Source organism: Pristiophorus japonicus, chromosome 17 (genome assembly GCF_044704955.1).
Source record: "Pristiophorus japonicus isolate sPriJap1 chromosome 17, sPriJap1.hap1, whole genome shotgun sequence".
NCBI classification, from domain to species: domain Eukaryota; kingdom Metazoa; phylum Chordata; class Chondrichthyes; family Pristiophoridae; genus Pristiophorus; species Pristiophorus japonicus.
The window spans coordinates 64,454,577-64,460,244 of record NC_091993.1 but is presented as its reverse complement, the minus strand read 5'-3'; the positions used below and the strand labels follow the sequence as shown (position 1 = coordinate 64,460,244).

Genomic DNA, 5,668 nt, shown 5'->3' with positions numbered 1-5,668 from the left:
ACTTTGCTATAGTCGTCAGAGATAAAGGCTGAATGAAATCATAGGACAGGTTCACAAGTTAAAGTGTATCAAAGACTATAGGACGTTCTAGTCTCGGGGGGCCTGTCTGAAGAAAACACGGGTTATTTGCCCAGGTATCTGCAACCTGAACAACCAGTCAAGACCATGGCAACAGGTGAGCAGCAAGCAATGTGTCTATTTGATTCAAACCATATTGATATTTATTTATTCCATTGAACAGTAAGTGAGGTCAATCCAGTTATTAACAATCAAAATCATTTCAACCATTTATTTATCAGATAGAAATCAATCATCAATGGTGAACACAAGTCAGGCCCTTGAGGAAAGTCTATTACACAGAAGGAACGACATCCATCGGTGAAGATACATTTACTAAAAATCACAGATCAATTATAATTACTATTCATTTATATTCAGGAGGGACTTCCTCATTGTATCTACCCTACCATAACAGGTACATTCAGTTTTATGGATCCCTTCATCATTAAGATGTAAAATGAGGCAGAAACTCCCTGGTCTTATTTTCAATTAATGTGCTTCATTTATCACTGGCTGTGTCTGGTCTGGCTATAGCCCTAAACTTGCCAGTTCATATTTGGTGTATTAATTACGTGAAAAGAATTTCCTCAGGCCAACAACATAAACACACTTGGGGAGATTTCCTTCTATTGTATTTCTTGCAAAGTTATAAACATGATAATCTTAAATATGATCACCAAGCCACTGGAACTAACAGTCAAGAGAAATCTTGCAGCTTGGCTTAGCATTCTTGTCTGTGACACAGGCTGCAGATGGAAGGGCCAGGTCAGGATGGAGGAACTTCTGACGAGCACTGTGATTGCTGCTTTATCAGAGCTACTGTTGTATCCAGGAAAGTCCAGCTGTTGCAGTGGTTCATGTGGCTATGAAAGATTATTCTAAAAGCAGGAGAGAATTTTCCCATTGTCCTGGTCAAAATATTTACCTCAAACAACACTTCAAACAAAAAACTAAATTACTCTGAATCCCGAAGTGGCTGTGCACACAATAAGCTGCTGCATACCCACAAACCAAGTCTCTGCACTTCAAAATGGACAATATGAGACATGGGTTGAGACGTGCAAAAGCGATCCACGTCTTTCTTCCCTGAACTGGTTTGTAATGTCACTACTCAAGGTGACCAGTAGAGATCATGTGGGTTTCTGAGGTTCTACTTCGCAGATGTGCAGCACCCCAAGTTAAACCTGCAGCCGGGGTAGACGCATTCAATCGTTTCAGGGAATCTGAAGTGAAACCAGGTCACCATCTCCACTCTGTACACCAGCCTCTGGATCACAACCCGTCCATTCATAACACCAAAGAGCTAGAACTGTTGCATCAGCTCTTGTGCGCATAAATAATTACAACAATGAGCAGTGGTTGAATGGGCATCGCCTACCCTTTCAATGACAAAGGTTTCCATAACTCAACAGAACACACCTTACAATGTCCGACACTCCGACTGGTTGTGGCCGGTCCCGAACTGCAATTTTTTTTCTCTTGTATGTTTCTGGGTCGACTAATGTTTGTAAATGGCAACTCCAGATTTGAAAAGCGAGCGCGCGAGTTGTGCAACCGCCAGGGGCCTTGGAGCAGCGCGCACAACAACAAGCCTCGGCCCTCCGAAACTTAATTTTCACAGTTCAATTGGAGCCTTGACCGACAAGCGACAGCGACATTGTACTAAACCCAGATCTGGTAATGCGTTTTGGCAAGCATTTGACTTCCTTTTTCAGGCACGGAAAGTCTATTAAAACCCTATCATAATCTTAAAGACTTCGATCAGGTCACCCCTCAGTCTTCTGTTTCGCAGAGAAAAGAGCCCCAGCCTGTTCAATCCTTGCTGATGAGTATAACCTTTCCATTCTGGTATCATTCTGATAAATCCTTTTTGCACCTTCTCCAGTGCTTCTATGTTTTTAAAAATATAATATGGAGACCAAAACTGTTCACAGAGCTCTGTGTGGTCTAACCAAGGTTCTATACATGTTTAACCTAACCTCTGCTTTTCAATTATATTCCTCTATAAATGAACCCCAGTGCTTTCTCTGCTTTTTTATGGCCTTGTGAACCTGCATCACTACTTTGGTGATTGGTGTAGCTACACCCCCAGATCTGCATGTTCTTCTACCTCATTTAGACACTTATTTTCTGTCATTGCAACCCATGTATAAGCTAACCTTAGTTGTACACCTTGAGAACATTGACCACAGGGGGCGAACTTGTGGGAGACACTACTAACCTGGACTTTCTGGTATAAAAGGGGAAGCTCCACCCACCTTCTCTCTCTTGAGGTCTTGCTAATAAAGGTAACTGGTCACAGAGTGACCTTCTCTCCAGTATGGGCCTCGTGTGCATTTATACTGTGTAGTAATTGGCGACAAGAAACTGGGATTTAAACCACGCAAGCATGGCCACTAGCAGCACAGATGAGATGTACTGTGTTGGTGATGATTGGGATGACTTTATTGAGAGACTACAGCAAAGTTTCGTCACTAAGGAATGGTTGCGACAGGATTCGGCCGACAAATGCAGGGCTCATCTGACGGTTTGTGGATCCAGAACGTACTCCCTGATGAAGGACCTTCTAGCGCCAGAGAAGACGGTGGACAAGACGTTCGAAGAGCTCAGTAAGTTGATCGGGGAACACTTTAAACCGGCAAGCAGCATGCACCTGGCGAGACACCGGTTTTACATGCACCAGCGGCGAGAAGGGCAAAGCGTTCCAGACTTCGTGGCAGATCTCCGGCGACTGGCGAGCCTATGTAAGTTCCCAGATGCATGCAGAGCGGAGATGCTGCGAGACTTTTTTATTGAGGGCATCGGACACGCTGGGGTTTTCAAGAAACTGATTGAGATCAAAGACTTGACCCTAGAAACAGCAGCTTTGATGGTCCAGACATTTATCTCGGGAGGAAGAGACCAGAGTGATGTTTGACAAAAATCTTGGTTTAAATGCAGCAAATGGACAGGGTTTCAACATTGTTAACGCGGAACACAGTTCTCCAGGCAAACAGTGGCAATCGGACATGCCCAAGCGTGCAGTCGAACCCAAAGGGGGATCGCAACAGAGAAAATGGCTAGCTGAACGGTGATTCACGCCATCGCAAGGGACAATGCGGCCAGTAATGGGGCCATCAACACCTGCTGGAGGTGTGGAGGCAAACACCCAGCCAGAGCTTGCAGGTATCAGCAAAATACCTGCAGAAACTGCAACGTCAGCGGTCACTTGGCGCGTATGTTCTCGGCCTTTTGGCTAAGATCATGCGTAACTGACCTGACAGGGGAGTAACCATGACCCCAACGTGGTTCTCCCTGGATCAGGAAGGTGATTCTCCTATGCTTTTTGGAAATAAGAGGTGGGTGGGGTGGCTTGACCCATCCACCTCCATGGAGGTGTGTGGGGGGCCTGACCCATCCACCTCCATGGCACAAACCTGGTATTGCAGTACTTCCAGGAACGGTGCAGTGGCTCTAGGCCTTTTGGCTAAGAGCATTGGCGCAGAGTGATCCTTGATGTGTGCAAGGTGACCTCTGGCTTTTGTGATTTGACAAAGAATTGGAAAGATTGGCAACGAATAAAAAAAAAGAAAAAAAAAGTATGTGCAGGAAGCCTGCAGCCAGGTTGATGTACGAGGAGGTCAGGCCCGATGTAAGCCTTATGAGGCAAAATGAATACTGGGGGAAATCGCTGGAAGCTGAAGTTCAGCGAGTTCATGTGAAGCATATATACAGTTCATATACCAGGACGCCACCAATAATGATGAAAGTGATCCTCAATGGCATCCCAGTATTAATGGAGCTAGACACGGGGGCCAGCCAGTCCCTGATGAGTATCAAACAGTTCGAAAGGTTATGGGTGTCCAAGGCCAGGAGGCCAAAATTATTGCCGATTGACGCACTGCTACGGACATATACAAAGGAGATCATTCCGGTGCTAGGCAGCGCCGCAGTAGTCGTGACCCACAAAGATTCGGAAAACAGGTTGCCACTCTGGATTGTCCCGGGGACGGTCCCGCACTACTGGGGAGGAGTTGGCTTGCTGTCATGAACTGGAAATGGGGCGATGACAATGTAATTTCTTCTGTGGGGCGAGTATCATTCACAAATCCTGGACAAATTTGACTCATCATTTTAACCCGACATCGGCACTTTCATGGGGACCAAGGTAGTGATTCACATAAACCTGGACGCCAGGCCAGTACACCACAAGGCCAGAGCGGTGCCGTACGTGATGCGGGAAAAGATAGAATGCGAATTGGACCGCCTGCTGAGGGATGGCATCATCTCGCCAGTCGAATTCAGTGACTCAGGTGCTCAAGGCGGATGGGTCGGTCAGTATATGTGGCGATTACAAGGCCACCATCAATTGGGTGTCACTCCAAGATCAGTACCCGCTACCGAGAGCGGAGGACCTCTTTGCAACGCTATCCGGTGGCAAACTTTTTTCAAAATTAGACTTGACCTCAGCTTACATGACCTAGGAGCTGGCGAGTGAGTCGAAGAAGCTGACCACCATCACGACACACAAGGGGTTGTTTGAGTATAACAGATGTCCGTTCGGGATTCGTTCGGCCGCCGCGATCTTTCAGCGAAATGTGGAAAGCCTCCAAATCGATTCCAAGGACGGTGGTTTTTCAAGACGACATCCTCATCACGGGTCGCGATACTGAAGAACACCTCCACCGCTAAGCAGAATGGACCGGGTAGGGCTGCGACTGAAAAAGGCAAAGTGCGTCTTCTTAGCTCCAGAGGTAGAATTCCTGGGGAGGAGGGTAGCAGCAGATGGGATCAGACCTACTATGTCCAAAACGGAAGCGATCCAGAGAGCACGCAGACCCTGTAATACGACGGAGCTGTGTTTGTTCCTAGGGCTCCTGAACTATTTTGGCAACTTTCTTTCCAAATTCAGCACGCTGTTAGAGCCGCTACACGTGCTCCTAAGCAAAGGTCGCAATTGGGTCTGGGGGGACAGCCAGGAAAGGGCTTTTGATAGAGCATGCAATTTGTTATGCTCCAACAAACTGTTAACACAAGTTTCTTACACGGATCACATAACATTAACGTGCGATGCGTCATCCTATGGGGTCGGGTGTGTGTCGCAGCATGTGAATGCCAATTGTCAGTTACAGCCAGTAGCTTATGCCTCCAGAAGTCTGTCCCAGGCAGAAAGGGGCTACGGGATGGTAGAAAAGGAAGCGCTAGCATGTGTATATGCAGTAAAAAAAAAATGCATGCAGAGGTTGGCACTTACGTTAGCCGCCAATGACTACACAATTCGCCACAGACTGAAAACTGTGCCAATGCACTCAGCAGGCTCCCACTAGCCACCACTGAGGGGGCAACTGAGCATGATGCTGAGATGGTCATGACTGTTGAAGCTTTCAAAAGCAAAGGCTCACCTCTGACAGCCCGTCAGATTAAAGTCTGGACAAAAAAAGACCCGCTACTGTCTTTAGTTAAGAAATGTGTCCTGAATGGGGACTGGGCAACCACGTACGGGGCATGCCCTGAGGAGTTAAAACCATTTCATAGGTGCAAGGATGAACTCTCGATTCAGGCCGATTGCCTACTGTGGGGAAAGCTAATAGTCGTGCCCCAGAGGGGCAGAGAGGTATTTATCAGAGAA

At 46.9% G+C, this 5,668-nt stretch overlaps 1 pseudogene; it reads left to right on the top strand.

Moving 5' to 3' along the window:
- The first annotated feature begins 3,275 nt into the window (after window positions 1-3,275).
- On the top strand, window positions 3,276-3,513 carry LOC139228385 (U2 spliceosomal RNA; annotated as a pseudogene).
- The last annotated feature ends 2,155 nt before the right edge of the window (window positions 3,514-5,668 follow it).